Source organism: Anser brachyrhynchus (genome assembly GCF_964034855.1).
Source record: "Anser brachyrhynchus genome assembly, chromosome: 17".
In the NCBI taxonomy this organism is placed as follows: Eukaryota; Metazoa; Chordata; class Aves; order Anseriformes; family Anatidae; genus Anser; species Anser brachyrhynchus.
The window spans coordinates 5,776,964-5,793,841 of NC_137710.1; the positions used below are offsets into that span (position 1 = coordinate 5,776,964).

At 36.5% G+C, this 16,878-nt stretch overlaps 1 protein-coding gene across 13 annotated transcripts in view; it reads right to left on the reverse strand.

The window, feature by feature from the left end:
• Positions 1-16,878, reverse strand: part of RIMBP2 (RIMS binding protein 2) — a 151,278-nt gene that overhangs the window by 105,278 nt on the left and 29,122 nt on the right. The gene's annotated exons all lie outside the window — the stretch shown is intronic.

The following is a 16,878-nucleotide window of genomic DNA, read 5'->3' on the forward strand; positions in this document are numbered from 1 at the left end:
AGGCAACAAGACTGAAGTCCAACATAAGCCTTCAAAATAAACCTTACATAGCATCCCTTGCAGGAAATAGATTTCAGAGGGTAAATTAAAAATTCAGTTTCAATATCTTCTCTATAAAACATAGGGGCATAGAACTAAGCAGAAAAAGTCTCACTAATATTTACCATTAAAGTCTGCAAGTTTGTCAGAATCTCTTTTTGTATTTACAACAAAGTTCAAGCAAAGCTTGTACAAAAGTACCCATGAAAGCCTGTGTTGTTTTGCTTGTTTGTTTCTTTTGGTTAGCTCACTGACACGATGCACAGTGCTCCCGAAAGAGGGATCTTTAGGGTTGATATTTCAAAGCTTTATGGAGTCAGCAACAACAACATTCTCAAATTCCTTTTTAAGATAGGTTTGGGAATAACCACCTCAAATACACTATGTTTTGAAGGAAATATAATTTGAAGTAGCATATATTTCTGAGGAGTACTTGTGTGCAAGGATACCAAATATGTGCAAGAAAGAAATAGTTCTTGCAGTATGGTTAAATCCCCTCTAAAATTTCAATTCAATAGAGTACTTCCAAAAGATGCACAAGTCAAGTATTTGAGTAGTACATCCAGACAGTAGATTTATAGGCCTATTCATGAGCCATCCCTTGAATTAAAACATGTACAGCACATTACTCATCACATACATACATTAGAAAGACAGACTATTCAGCAGTATTAGGTGCACTGATTAAATGAACAGATGAAATATAAACGTAAACAAGTGCTTTGGTTTCTTTTTCAGAATTTCTCACTAACATGATGAAATAAAAAAGCTGAAGCACACTTAGATGCTCATTTGCTCTACACTTTTGTATTGTATTTTGTTACTAAGCTGGGACTAATCTGTTCAGAGAGTAGCTGTTTTTTTAAATGAAATTTCCAGGCAGGACATAATTAAAATTTAAAAACAAAAAATAATTAAAAATAGAAAAAGACTCGGTATAGCTACAGCACACCCATAAGTATTTAATAACAGAGATTCAGTATTTTTTTTCTGTATATTCATTTCCCCATATAAACACTACTCTCAGCAAAAGGGAGTCATGGTTTTAAATCATTTAAGTGTTTCACAGAGACAGTTTCTCCAATCCATTTGATTTTTTCTGCCCACAACTGAAAAGATTTACTAATCCGAAGTCCTCAGCACCCTGTTTGACCTTTCCATAACTATCTTTTTAATAAACTTTACCATGGTGCAACTGATAGAATTTAATTTAAACTTCATTTGGTATTTTTTTAATTGGAAGATTCTATAAGTTGATACCAGTACCAGACATGCTCCTAAAGAAAACAGAGAGTGTTTTTGCAGTTAATTTCTGTAAGAACTGACTCTGTCCTCACTTTGCACAAAGTCTTTGCAACTCTGAACCACATGCTCTATCTTCACATCCCTCTTTCTCGGTATTCAGTCAAAATAAGTATGTGCAAAGGTGTCAGAACTCTCAAAGAACAGTTTTTATAAATAAATGTTGTTTCAACCACAGTTGCAAAGCAGTAGGGTACCTTTCCATAATATTTTCTTTGGGTTGCGTTTCAAAAACTAGAAATTAAAATAATCCAGTTGAAAGATCTGCTGATTAAGTTCAGCAAAACAAATTCATACAAGCCCCATCCTTGCAGAGATGGCTTCATTTCAGTTACACAGAGAGAGCAGGAAAGAATTTCTGAAATGCTCAAACGCAGCCCACACAGTGTAACATGCCTGGGATCGAGCACATTGCTCTGTGCAATCTGTAGGGGAGACATGACACCAGCTTCTTGCCACCCTGAAAATAATGCCTAGCCCTTGCCCTGTCTACTTGTATTGCAAACCATCTAGTTACCAGTTCCCACCTCTGTACAGCCAACAGTTCCACCTTTCATCCCTCAATTGCCGTATTTTCACATAAGCACCTTTGTGCTTCTTTATTATGCCCAGGAAGTTTCCCTGTGAGGATTTGCCAAAGCTTTCCAACTGTCCTCCTTAAAATTCTCAGAGGAATCACTCCTCTTGTTACAGGTATGTAGCACAACTGTCTCTGGAGTCTGAATTCATGCTAAAATCCATAATGTAACAGAGAAGGGCCAACATCCTGCAAGCAGATTCATTGGCCTCAGTAGATGATAAGCATAAATAAGTGCTTTGAATGTTTTTAAAAGTCTTATTCTTCACTAAGACTGAAATCTAAACATAATTTTGGATAGGTCCCCTCCACATGAGAAATGGCAAGGCATATGAATTGCATCATCTAGGCACAGGCTAAAAATCAAAGGTTATTGTCTAACAGATTGTTCTGAGTTTATGATAGATACTTCCACTCATACCCCCACAATTCTATCTATGTTTAAATGTCTTTACTTACGTGATGTCTAATGTCTTCATCAGCACCAATTTAATTCTGATGGCAACTTCAAGGCTGTACTTCCAGGGCATGGGAAATCACACTGAAAAGCACTCATCCTTACATTTCTGTTAGGCTTGGGCCTGGAAGCACAGGATCTTTCATTTATTCATGAGTTTCCTGAGAAGAACTAGTGGTTGCTTTGTGTCAGCTGAATAGGATCGTAATTCAATCTTCACTGGAACCTGTTTATCTGAATGACTCATTTAGGTGCAAGCTGACTGCTAAAGAACTCTGTTTCATAACGAGTATTTTGTTAAAGGGAGATGTGTTTTGAGAAGTCACTTTACGCAGTTTATGAGTTTATCAAAGTTTGCTTTTGAGAGATCACATTATTTCTCAAAAACATAACCAAATGAAGGGGGGGATACAGTCACACCTGCCAGTAATAGAATGCTGCAAGGATTGCATCACTGGGTAGTAGCACGCTGTATGGGCACCCGCCTCGAAGATGCAAGCTCACAGCTGCATGAACACTAGAACAAATTTGTCTTCCAACATTTCCTATCCTTTATTGCACTCATTTAAAAACCTCTTCTTAGTTATGCTTTTGTAGCTGATCTTTTTCCAAGTATTCCAGGGATCTTAACTAAGTTAATCTTCTTCCTCACACCATCCCTATGCAAAACCTTTTGCTTTTATTTGCTCATGAAATAATCTAAAAGGGATTAAATACATAAGATTCATTATTGGCTATTAACTGAAAGCAGACATTACCATAAGCAACAGTTCTGAAGCTGTAACAATTTAGGATGAATGGTCCCCGAAATGGAGTAAGAGCCAAAAGCAATGGGCGACTGCTTTCATGTAAAATTTCTTACTAAGACATAGTTCACTTTGTCCTTCACTGAAATGCAGTTCAATGACCATTGCTGATGTAAAACCAGGGGTTCTTGCAAAACACCAAGAAACACAAAACTGAAGCTTATGGCCAGTGAAAGCAAAAATGGACTGCAGTCAGCCAACACAATTTGAAATTACTGCGGTTTGATTTGATGAAGGTCTGCATACTAAGTATGACGAATTACTATTCTGACATTGAAATGAACAAAACATTATGTGCAAAAAGTCATCTTTGAGAGCACAAAAAATAAATGCTGGAGTACGTCATCTTACCTAAAAGACATCATGGCTACTTTCAGAACATCCCAATAGTTCCACCTAGGTCTAGAACAGAGCACTGATCCAAAACTGAAGTCCAAGGAAATATTAAATGCTATAATTTTCTCAGCACAACTGAGCAGCTTCTGGGTGTGTTTCCTTAGTTTCCTACCCTGTCACTGGCCCATTCCTGGCCATGTGTAGTTTAGAAGGTCTGACAGGGTCATGGGGCAGTAATTTGGCTGCAGGCAACCACCTTTCTAAATTACACACATCAACCCATGCTGTACTCTTTGTACAGTCTTGCCAAACTTATTACAACTCTTCATTATCACCAAGTCTTATCCAAATCAGCTGATCTACACGGCCACTGACACAGGAATACAGCAGAGGTTAACTTCAAATGATATATACAGTAATGGGGGAGAGACAGGAGAAGAGGTAAGAAGCTTTCTACAACATCAAAAGGCTTTTATAATATTGCTACCTCCTAAGAAGGAAGCCCTGAGGAATTACAAAAAAAAGCTGTCTGAGGAAGAAAAAAAATTGTTATTATTTGTGAAATCATTACTACCCTTTAAGAAGATACTTGCTATTAATCAAAGGACTCAATAAGCAAAACAGCATTGCATTTACTTTTTGAAGTTGTTCCCACAACATGGCAGACCTAATTTCTCTACTCTAAATGCGTTTTGCTCATCTGTTGCATTGTGCCCCTGACCTTGCACTCTAAGACCTGGACTTGGCTGCAAGAGATGAGGGGATGTATTCTGTCAGATTAGAATACAGGGGGGAAACATGATGCAGGTGATCCAATAATTTTTGCATAGGTGAAGAATGTCAGTGTAAAGCTCACTAAAAACATGGAGCTGTAATGGAGAAATCTGAGTGGGGGGAAAGAAATATGAAGTGTTTGCCTGAGAAAGCCATGACGACTTTAAAATAACAGAACCTCTGCATCAGTGTGATGTTCTGATGTTTCTGTCAGAAACAACGAATATATATATAATTTTTAATTTCTCACTCTTGGATTTCTTTCCTTTTTTTTATTTTTATTTTGGCTCAAAGGTGAAACTGAGCTAACAGGTAAGTGTTCATTTGAACATGAAAATAAAATTTTGAAAGGTGCTGCGCTAATGATCTTAGAAATGGTCCACATACCAGGTTTGGCACCAGCAGTCCTCAAAAAACATCTCAAATGCCATCCAGAAAATCTAACTCTTAATATCCATTCAAACCATGCAACATATGTTTGTTTTAATATTCTGGTTTTAAGTTAAATACTATCCTCCAGGCCTATTACAACTGAAAATATGGAAATACTTTGATGATATTTCTCCTATGATTTGAGAGTTTGCTAGTGTATCAAAGAATTCCTAGTTTTGTACTATTACTTCATATTTTGAAGGTACAGAACAAATTAATTAGCAAGATCGTGCCACCTCATCCTTAATCTTATTAGAAAAGACTAATGGCTACAGAATCAATTATTTCATAGAGATTACAGCTTTAACACCATTAGCCTTTACATCACACAGGCTCATTTTGAAGTTTCAATTCCATTGTAGTTTCCTCCACTAGTTTAATTACAACCCTTAATTAAGTCCTTTCTTTAATCAACTTTATAGCTATGTCCATTCATTTATGACTGCATATAAAATAAGAAACAAAAAGCAACTTGCAAAACTATAAGGTGAGTACAAAAGCTTTCAACGCATTTGGCTGGCCTTAACCTCTGTTCCAAGAACTTTAAGCAATCCTTCCTTTTAAATATCCACAAGTCCTAGTTTTGGCTGAGATAGAGTTAATTCTCTTCATAATAGCTGTTATGGTGCTGTGTTTTGGACTTAGGATGAGATTAGTGCTGATATGCATATGTAAATGCTTTTCATTAATGAAAAAAAAAGATGTACTTTTCACAGGTTGCAGTAAAATGCAATTTCAATTTTTAGGAGGAGTTAATGTTTGAGCCTTGATTCCATCAGATCAAAAAGATCCTAATATATATCTTACATCTATTTCTGTTCATCATGAACCTGGAACTCATTTCTGAACACTCCTTGAAGATTAATTTGGCCTTGTATATGCCTTTGTCTGCATCAGGTGTGATGACTTAAGTACTTGAAGTTTCCAAAACATACTGGCTTAAAGAGTAGTTGTTGTTGCTAATATTTTTGGCATTTCAAACCTATTGCAGACGTACCCTGAAAATTATGCTGCTGTATATAAATCCTGACCTCAATCCTTTGACCATGAAAGCCCAATTTTAATCTCATTTTTGCTGACCCTCATCTCTCTACAACATCTATATAAGGAAATGTGTGTGTACGTATATATATACATTTAAATTACTGTTTCAAATAAAAAGGCAGTAGTCTTCCAATCCAAACAAAACCATTGTTCACACTTCCTAAATCAGACATAATTTTTAAAAACAGCTTTCTGGTAATACTTGTAAACTTAATTCCCTTGATGGCACATACACAGAAACCTCAGTTTTCTTTTCAGTATAATACATTACCTCTGAATGTATGTCAGTGGAATTGCTACCTAACATTCACTCCATAAATACACTAACACATAAGCATTCACATGGTAAGAAAAACTTGTCAGATCTAAACAGAAAAGCATCAATATGTAATAGCTCGATATCAACACTGATAGCAGAATACTATGTTTTTAATGTTTGGTATTTTAACAGAAAAAAATAATATTTTTTGCAACAATAGTACTATTTCAAAAAGTTTTAAAACATTCTCCATTAACCTACAGAATCTTTCTTACTTGGTGGGCAAGTGCTCAGAGACAGAAGAGGCACTGTCTTTGTTCCTAAGAAGTTTCTAATATAAACTTTTAAGTATTTGACACTTAGCTGGGCGTAAAGGAAAAGTGCTGGTCTGCACTGACCTGATGAGATTGAATGCCTAGTAATAGCATCCGTCCATCCTTGAACTAGCTCCTCTACCTCAATCTCCTTTTTTTTTTTCCATTAAAGAAGAGAGTCAAAAGCAAATTTTATGTTCTGTCCTTATTGCAATGCTGCAGATAGCATAGCCATATCCTCTTGTTATTTTTGTCATTTCTTTCTTCTTTAGCCCCCACACACTGAGTCATTTTTTTTAACCTGCCTCCTTTCCATCCCAAACTCTCTGTCATTATTGAAACTTGTTTTCAGGCTCTCATCAGGGTGTTTCTTGATTAAGGCAAAATCTTTGCCAACCCAAACACACAATTTGCCCTTTTCCATCTGTGAAGCAAGCAGCCATTGTTACTATAATCTTCGTTTGTAAATTATTTTTGAGTTTTCTGATGTGCTAAGCAGGAACTGATCGCTCCAGAATGCAAAGAGCTATGAAACACCAAATAAATCTGGAACAGCAAATTTTCCCATTGGTCTAGGCCCATTTCAACTTTTGTTTTGTTTGGTGACAAATTCTCCTGTCATGGTATAACACATTTCTTGTCATTTCTTAATAAAGAGCCTAAATATTACTTAAATTCTCTATTTTATATTCTCATGCATAACTGATAAAGCTTTTTAGTGACATTTTTCTTTAAGATCTAGTAGAATAAATGTACCAAAAGCTAATTAGCAATAAAAATGAAAAGTGCCAGCACCCTCTCCACATGCAAATTTCTTCTCAAATACAAAAAAAAAAAAAAAAGTGAGACCAAGGGAATCCTATTTCACTGAGCAAATTAACAAAAGGTCAGAAAGCTTGATCTTTGTCACTGGTGTACTCTGTCTGAAAGCTGAACTGCCATTTAAATATTTATAAGGGAAAGCTGTAATTGCAGGTTGAGAGCTGTGAGACAGCTCTGCATGTACAACACAGGAAACTTTCAAAATATTCACGAAATGGAAGCTATTCCACCAAAGGAAAATTTAAGTGAAGGAAAAGAGTATTAATTTGACATTTTAATCATTTCTGAATCAAGATACGCAAGAAGGTGATCTGAAACCTTACTTGTGGGGCAAAAACATGGAAGAGAAATTCAGGCTCATTAGCCACCAAAAACTGGTGAAAATAATAGTTTCTAATTAAATGACAGCCCAGTGAGCAGTAGATGGAACCATGCTTCATTTTTCTGACTATTTTAAATGAAATAAAGAAAAAAAAATAGGAGAAACAGCTGCATATATAACAAAACAGAGAGATGTTCCAAAAATGTTTTAGAACCTGCTGCATCTTTTAACTGGCCTTGCTGCTAGCAACAGTGCTCTCTCTCAGCAGATTAAGGATTCTTGCCACATAATCTCCCTTCCTGCCTGATTTTTAGTCCCTTTAATTGAACTAAACATAGACTTGTCTCTCTAGTTTGAAATCCACTTTATTACAGATTCTTTGCAAGCAATTTATTCTATTTGGCACCGTAAGCAATGCAAGACTCAGAGAATTCAGTGTCAATTCCTCCTACAGGAAAAGACAGATAATATGAATCAAGGTGACCAGTCTACAACACACCAGCAAGATGTGCCATGACTGCCTACACTACCATTCTTTATCTGTGCTCCCTTCCTTTTCACAAGACCAAATATGCTTCAAACACATGATGGAGAGTATTTCCATTTTGGTCACTTAGTAAATTACCTTCCAGTCACATGAAACACCAGCCCCAGAATTACTCCAAAAAAGGCCGTGCAGACCACAGCAACCAAAAGACAAAATATCACGTTTACACAGGTGAGATCATATTTTGAGATAAAGATATTTAAAGAGCTATCTTGCAAGAAGCCAGATGTTTGAAATGGATGTAATTGCAAGATCAATTATATATAAACTGTTTACATCAAAAAAATATGTGCAGTGACCTTGATAGGATCACTTCTTAAACATCTGAAGATAATGAATCTTTAGCTTAGACTTAAAGAAACAACTAGTCTGATAAGTACTGGGTTGAAATCAAATGTAACCTGTTGTTGGTCCTGCTCACTCCACTACTTTAGAGAAAGTATAACTACCTGCATGGTAATACGCTCTCATTTTTCCATGATATTGGAATTTTTGAAATCAAACAATTTCTGAAATTCATACTATGCATTTCAAAATAAAGAACAACAATTTCCTCTTAACAGACTTTTTGGAGCATATAATAAAATATGTTTATTGGCAAAACAAACCAACATCTCAAAATATGTCACTGATGACACCTGGTGGACTTGCATAGTGATTTCTACCACCTTTCTGAATATATTTCATGCTACAGGCACTTGATGTCATCTTTAAGACAATAGGTCATGTAAGGATCCCCATCGCATATTGGATTCAGTATGAAATCCATCATTCCATTTTGCATTCGTGGCCTTTCAAAGAAAAATGTTCTTGTGCTACAGGATTCAGAGATGCAAATGCCACTTCTCAGCACTGGTGCGAAAAAGAATACAGGAAATTATGGAAGCTGCAAGGTATCATTACCAAGTAAACTCCTTGATCCAGAGTAAATAGCCTTATACGTGATCTATGAGCATCTTGCACTTCACTCATGTCTGGAATGTCAGCCAGGATGAAAGTTGAGTTAACTACATATAAGCAGCTCAATTAATGAGATCGTACATGTTTTCAATAAAGGCTTTGGGTTTTTTTTTGTTTGTTTTGATGAAGGACTGCTTAAGAGAAAGATTTCTATGCCAAGTTACTTAGCAAGTGTTAGGTGAAAAATCCACAAAGATTTATTATGGACAGCAGCTCTTTCAGCAGCAAATTGTTGGAGCCTGGAAGAAAATACCTGCAAAATGCAGCTACAAATTTGGTCTTAGTTTTGTCCAAGCAAACTACTGATCACGGCCAAAGAAAGTATGCTGAACTAAGTGGACCTTTGCTTTGAAGTAACTTTACATTCTTAGAATTATGTCACATTATGTTCTTAAAAATTTCTACACCCACCCTTATCACTTATGCCATTTGTTAGCTTTAAAATCCATGATTACATGAGCATTCATTATTCCATTCAGTGTTCCTGATTCCAGCTTGGCATTTGTGAAGCATGAGAGTATTTGAAGATTGCTATTTCAGCATTCCTAGCTGGCACATCCATTCAAAGCATGTTCATGTGAAGATATAAAACATTCCCTTTATGCCAACATTTTTTTTCAATAAAACATGACCTATGTCATTAGTTATTTAAAGCAAACAAAAAGGAGTTCTGAATGTTACTGAAGCAAAAGAACTGATTATCTAAATTAATTTATATGAATTATATTTTTGCAGGAGAATGGGCCAATAATGAGATTGAAGGAAAAAGGCAATATTTTACCTAGCTCTAATTAGAAGATAACAATAGTTAACTCTTTTTCCCACTTGGCCAGATGCCAGTGCCAGAGAAGTTTTAAAATTAGATTCCATAGAGTAGGATTTGCATTTCACACAAATTACTGGACTCCTAATTAGCTCAGATTTCAATGACAATACACCTGCCCCACCTCCTACCAGTACACTTTAACCCATTTATAAAATCCACCTCAGTACTCTATGTTTTAGATGGGTCTTTCGCAGGGTCTACCACCTTGAAGGAAACGCCCATGCAGATTTTACATATAATAATGCAAAATGACTTGTGTATTGCCAGTGCCCTCTCCTGGAAGAGATAAGAATGGGACAGATGTCCGTAGTCCAAACTGTTCTGGATTATCAGGTAACTGGCAACGGTTCTAGAGCTCCTGATTTTTATATTCAAGGTAATGTTATTGAATTTTTATTCTTGCCTGTAGATGTAACAGTAACAACTGCAAAATGGCAAAGCAACAACAAACTGGTGGTGATGAGGTAAACTGAATTCTCTAAGAGGCTGATAACATGAGACCCTGTTGATTTCAGCCAAAAAAGCACTTGCTACTTTGGAAAATGAGCTCTAGTGATAGGCAAATTATCAAGCTTAAATGTGATTAGATACTCATTTTCTAGATTGGTTGTGACAAGTTTGTGACCTTTAAAAGTATTGCTTGTTCCACTAGTTTGGGCTGTTAATGTCCAATGTTACATCACCTCTTTCATTGCATCAATGAGTATAAATGAGTAAGAAATGTTTGTCATCAGCACAAGAATGAGATTCAGGGAATGCAGATGAAGTTCCTGGCTCCACAGACTCAACCACGGAGCTTGGATAATTCATTCAGCCTCTTTGTAATGAGGAAGAAGTGCTTCAAGTCAAGCAATTTAGGAATAAACTATAAGAATGACATGGAACCACGCAAGTACCATAGCCATGACGGATTATACAAATAGTTCAGTAGGTAAAATAATACGGCCATGATATGTAAGTTGGAAAAGTGATTTCTAATTGTCCATATCAGTAAAACCACTCAGTGCTGGTGCTTGATTCCTGACATCTCTGTTCAAATACACTCCCAATCTTAGCCAGATTGAACAATCTCATTATGACAGGAAATAGAAATGAAACACTTCTGAAAATGCTAAGTTTAGATTGAGGGTTAATTATACAGATCTAGCTTCAGATGAATAGTGAACTTGATTGTGAATTGGAAGATTGTTGTTTAGAGTTTTTAATAAATAAATTTAAAAATTAGAGCTCACTTGTCACTTGCAACTCAAAGAAAGAACAATAGGCTGTACTGGAGGCTATCCAGGCATGTAATCACAGGACTGGAACAGAAACATCCCATAGTCTACATTACCAGAATGATAAAATAAAAACAGACAGATGACACAAGAAAAACACTTGATAAACAACAATACACACATCCCAACTAATTGAGAAAATTGTAGAAAAAATTATTATCTATTTTGATTTGACCAATGAACTGCCTGGCAAAATGAACTGCTTCCTTCCAGATTAACATAACAAAAATTATCCAAAGCTTTGGTCTTTAAAAATAAATAAATAAATAAATATTAAAAAAACTTACCACTACTGTAAAACTGTAACAGAGAGGCAGTATAGTTTAGAATACCAGATACGGCATTACAGAAGCCCTAGGATCTATTCCTACCATTCTTACTTGCCCTTCCTATAAGATGTCTAAGTGATACTTCTTTTCTACTCAATTGCTTCAAAACCGTGAAACCCAGACCCAAATCTGTATTTTAACAGTCAGTAAACACAGGACCTATAACAATGGGGTTGCATTTGTCCCATTTATCTAGTACATAGTGGTCAAGTGACAGTAATTTATGCAATCGAACATCGGTCATGTTTGTGACAAACCTAGCTTGACTCTCTCCTCCTAAATAGGTGGTCTGGCAGGTAAGACAGTATGCATGCTTTCTAGTACGTGCCGCTGCTATAAGGAAGTGTGGGTGCGAAATACAATGACACTGAATTGGTCTGCATTTCCACCTAGTTCACCTCCCACTTAGAGCCCTGACAGTGCATTCAGTGTATAACATCATTGTCCCTGAACTGTTCCAGTTTTTTATTACCTTGGGGAACATACTAGCATCTTACTGTCTTAGCCAATACACAGGGACTTGCCTTTGATTTGCATGATTATCTCCCTTCCAGAGAGCAACTCAGCAATTCTTTGTAGCCCTGTCTTCTAAAAGTCCAGTACACTGAAGTCATGATGCATGCTCAGTGCTTTTGGAAAACAAACAAACAAAGAAACAACAAAATGTATACAAAAGTCGTAGTACCAAAGTCAAAACAGACATATACAATCTCCCCCTTAACATTACATCTCAAGCCATACGAATGTGCAGGCCACTTTTCCATTAGTTTATGTTGCAATGACCACATTAAACAAGCCAACTGTTTCCCTAAAAATTTGAGAAATTAAACAATATTAGTGCTCCATGAGTAGTGAGGGAATTATTCAACAATCACATTAATGCAATTCCCAAAATGCTCTGACACCCTTTTCTCTATCAATGATGACCAACAGTTTGCGCTCCCTCTTCATTTTTAGAGCAGACATTGTCACCTTCTTAGCACACACACACGTGCTCCATCAAACTGGTAACTCTTCACAAAAACTAGAAATGGTGGGAGCTACACTGAACAAACTCATATTTATAGAAGTCTCTATCACTTCCTTGCCTTAATTTTGCTCTTTTTTAAAATGTGTTGGATATTATATTGGTTTGCTCTTTCAGCTTAAAACATTCTCGTTCACTCTGGTTTTCTTAATGGCTCTTACTTAGGCTAACATCAGTTCTCAACTACTTTGCCAAATTCTCCCAAATATAGTTATTTAAGCATGTAGCCACAGAAATCTATCCTAAATTCAATGGAAGAGTCTGCTGCCAAAGTTTTTGTGACAAACTCAAAGCCACTTTACTTTGGTACATTCTGGATGTGAGGTCCTGATGGAAATGATTCATGTGCTGGACTTAAATCTAAAAAGCACTCCTAACTGCATGTCTCAAAAAAACACAACAAAGTATGACAGAACATGTCAATAAACACTGTGGCAAGAGGAAGAAAAGCAATTCTTGGGAAACATACCAATCTGGTTATCTACAGGAAAGTTTTGCTTTATATTTTGAACATGCCAAGATAAAAAGTATAAGCTAAGATAAATATACAAATGACACCTCTATAGTACCGAGTATTTCTTTCATGCAGTGTGACTATCAAATAATTTAGCTAATTTACAAATTAGAAAAAACTTATTTAGCTTATGGCTGGACAATATTAAATCTTCTGGAAGATTTTTTTTAATATGAAAATTCACATCACTTATTAATAGATACTTCACATTCATGTTTTGTAAAAGTACAAAGGATTAAATGGTCCGTATGTCAAGAGGTGAATATTAGATCCGAGCTTTCACAGCTATATCCCCATTCAGCAAAGTATTTAAACCTCAATTATTAACAACATGTATGATCAGCTTCAAGCTGCTGCATCATTCTGCAGAAACTGCACACTGTCAAAAATAATACCCGTCTTTTCCATGGGGCTATTGATTTTTATTTAGATGCATTATGCATCAGCCACACCAATTTTTCTTTCATTTGCACTCATGTAACTCGTATCTTTCTTCCTGGCATTATCATGGAATGATACCACCAGAAGTCTAAGGAGAATCAGGCCTTTAAACCCAAAGTATAATCAACAAAAAATGCAAATCCTTTAAAAAGGATCTGAGTTGGCTTTTATGGGAAAATGTCAGGAAAATGTCTAACTCGCTTTGATATAAACAACAGGACAAGAGTTAAAGATTCATCTCTATAAGGAATTCTCAAACATGAACAAAAGCATCTGGTAACAGCTGGTACCTACAATAGCCAAATCATCTGAGTTTGACATCCCCATTTTGGCAACAGAAAACATATCACTTTGGCAAAAACAGTCTCCCATCACTAGACAAACAACGTCTTGAGTTTGTGTTGTAAAGTCCACAATTTTTCTATCCTCTCCTACGCACAGTACTTTCAACAACTTATGTGGTAAACAGCAGTACCACTGTTAATGCTCTGATCACCTGGTATCTGGGCTCTGTTGATAGTTATAAATGATTTCACGACCAAGTTTAAATGTATCTGCCAAAATAGAAATTGAACCTGCAGAGAAAAAGCATTGTTTTTTTCCAGTGCGAGTCCTTTGGCATAAGCCTTGCTGGACCTGTGCCTACATACTCAGCCAAAAACATTAACAAACAGACTAGTCCTACAGCACAGCCACCTGAGCACTGCAGGCTTCCCCCCGCATTCCAAAAACACTGCAGTCCACAGCTTTAGCGCTACAGGTGAATAATCTGTCATTCTGGCCATGCACTAATGGGCTAATCAAATGAGATTTTCAGCCTTTAGAGTATAAAATGGGACTGCTACACTCTAACATCCGACTAGAGCCTTCAGGTCCTATCCACTACTTAAGAAATAAAACCATTTATTTTCAGATGATTATTTTGGGTTATACACAGAAATTAGGAATGAGGTATCAATATTTACGTGAACGTTTTCCAAAATTTATTCTAATTATATAGATAGAAGGTGCTCATTATTATTAAAAATGAATCACATTCTTACAAGAAAATTAATATTTATATCTTCAGGGGATTATTTTATTTATTATTAGAGGTATAAAAGCATCTACATTGATCTAGTTGTCTGGGCTTTCTTACAGTAAAAGGTAAAATGGGCATTTCTAAGATGTAGTTCACCTCCACTCTAAGACAGATACTAAAAATAGAATTTTTTCTTTCTCCAGCTAATTTTTAAAATTTATTACTGAAGTACCACACTGACAGAGCCCTGTTCTTTGGTCATGATCTCCCTCTGACTCGTGCTGTAACTAGTCCTTTTTCTGGATAGACTTACAGCAAATTTACATTGACCTCCCACTTGCTTTTCTTATGAGTAATTTCTCAGATCACTGAAACCCCATATATGTCTGTGCTTACACCTTCAATTCACAGGCAACTGTGCCTATAATAGCTGCTGACTCTTGCCCTTGTTCAGGGGAGCTCTTTGAATAAAGGCAAGTTAAACAGCTAAATTATCACAGGTCCAGAATTAAGCCTGGGAAGTGAGAATCAATTTATTTTGACTTTCCTATTAAGTTATATGAAGACTAGTTACAGGATTGTCTCTTTTTCTCCAACCCCCATCTCAATCCTTTATATGCAGAAGGATGATATGCAGGGCACATCTATCTTCCTCTTTGATCCGGTTAATGAAACTGAGCTTCATTGCAATTTTCTGCTTCCCATCATTTAAGGAATATGGTTACTTTGAAGATTCCTTGAAGCTTAAAATATTTTTCCTCATAACCAGATTCTGTTCCTCCTGGATATCGTATTTCTTTATCACTGCCACTATAAGTTGTTAATAGAAATCTTCTGTCTAAAGCAATCTAGACTGAGTGAGCTCCACAAACTTAAAATCCTTCTTGAATTTGTTTTTGCTTTCTCTCTCTCTCTCAAGCAAGTACCATGTATTTCTAACTACTGGTGCAAGTACTGGGGTAGCATTTACTGTATGATCTCACCCATTCTGAAATGACTGACAAGAACTCTTCATCAAGTCAATGGTTCAACAGATAGGTCAGTAGTTAAGCAGTTGAGGGCACTACCCATTCCTCCCCAGAATCTGGAATCCACAGTCATGTCATGACTGTACACATGTACAGAGAAAGACGCTTCTTTCCTCCAGGAGTCAGTGCTAGCCAGCACTTTGCCGGTGCCTTTTTGCCCACGGACCCTCCACTGCTCCATGGTATGCATGGAGCATAATAATTCATAAGACACTCGGAAGCGTAGGAAGTAAGAAGCAGGTCAGGCTGACAAAATGCACTTAGCATATGACATCAATAAAACACACCGTGTCACGGTGTAAATGACAGAGAAACAGCCATAGGTGAGAGAAGAGAATGAGATTGAGTCAGCTTGTGAAGTCTCACTTCCCGGGTGACAGATTTGAGAGGTTTGTAAATAGGTTGCTAAACCCTTGTTTGGACAGAGTTCCAGTATGTTAAAGGGAGCACCACACTAAGTGATTTGCTGCCAAGCCTTATATTGCCATTTCCTTCCAAGCCGATGAGAACAATGCAACCAGAGAAATAGAGTATAATCTTTCCATCGACCTTCCACACAGCACATCAGTGCACATTCTATTTTAATTCTGCAGGAAAGTCATTATTGCAAAGATTGGAATACATTAATAAAAATAAACAACAACAATAAGCAACCACATCTCCTTTAAGTATTTACCTTGCACGTCCTGCTGGCAAGCTTAGATAAACACACTGGAGAGAAACTAAGAATGCTTCAGACAGTAAAGGTTAATATTGCTGTGGCTCATTTTTGCACAGTGATTAGGCTCACCGCCAGCCTGATTCCTTCAATATTTTAACTGTGTGGAGCTTGAGTGATTACATTAATAAACTTTCACTGCAGACAGTATGCTAAACTCTAGCCACTGTTCCTGTAAGAACAAAGGAAGTCTTTAAATACACTTTCTCTTCTAAATTCTAAAGAAGAAGACAGGACCTTAGGAACAGGAGAATTCCCCATCAGCTAAATAAAGATTTTTATTTTTTATTTTTTTAAGGTAGCAGCAGCAGATCTATTCCTACCCATTCACCATCACACACATGCCTATTTCAGATCCCAGTCATAAAGCCCCTACCAACTACAGTCTGAAGACTTTAAGGCCAAATGCATACACCTGTACTATTCCAGCTAAGTGAATAAGTCATCAGCAATGATTTGTAGTCAGAAAAATTTAGCTCATGATAGGTCACTACAGAAATCACTAATGAATTCAGGTTAACTCCTCAACGGAACCTTAAATGATCAAACTGAGTTGCAAACAATCCCAAGTATATCTTACAAACTAGTAAATCATCAAGTAAGGAGAGGGAGCAACTGAATCCCGTTATGTAACAAATAAAAAAAAATCTTCTCATTTGGATAACAGGAGAAAATGTTTGCCAGCAACTGAAAGGGAGAATTTTAC